Here is a 295-nt window from a genome sequence, read left to right as displayed (position 1 = left end):
TCCCTTGCAATTCCTTATTTTCCCATGAAATCCTTATTTTCATACAGTTAATGGTGATTAGTTGTGAGCTACAAAGCATAAACTACATGCCAGGCAAGATTGACAGGTAGAATTAGCCTCTTAACAGCTTTTTATTATACTACTTACAGGTTATCTAAGAAAAACAGAGAAGTTTTTGGAAACATGAGTTCTCAATAAGGATGTGCATATCTGAAAGTTCATTATGTTTCTAGGTAGTGTAATAAGGCTCTGCTTACAAGACTTTTTGGCCTACATCCTTAGACTGCAGTTGCAT

Source organism: Lichenostomus cassidix, chromosome 3, assembly GCF_008360975.1.
Source record: "Lichenostomus cassidix isolate B80296 chromosome 3, HeHo_3.0, whole genome shotgun sequence".
In the NCBI taxonomy this organism is placed as follows: Eukaryota; Metazoa; Chordata; class Aves; order Passeriformes; family Meliphagidae; genus Lichenostomus; species Lichenostomus cassidix.
The sequence above is the reverse complement of the archived record's forward strand: the minus strand, read 5'-3'. Positions refer to the sequence as shown.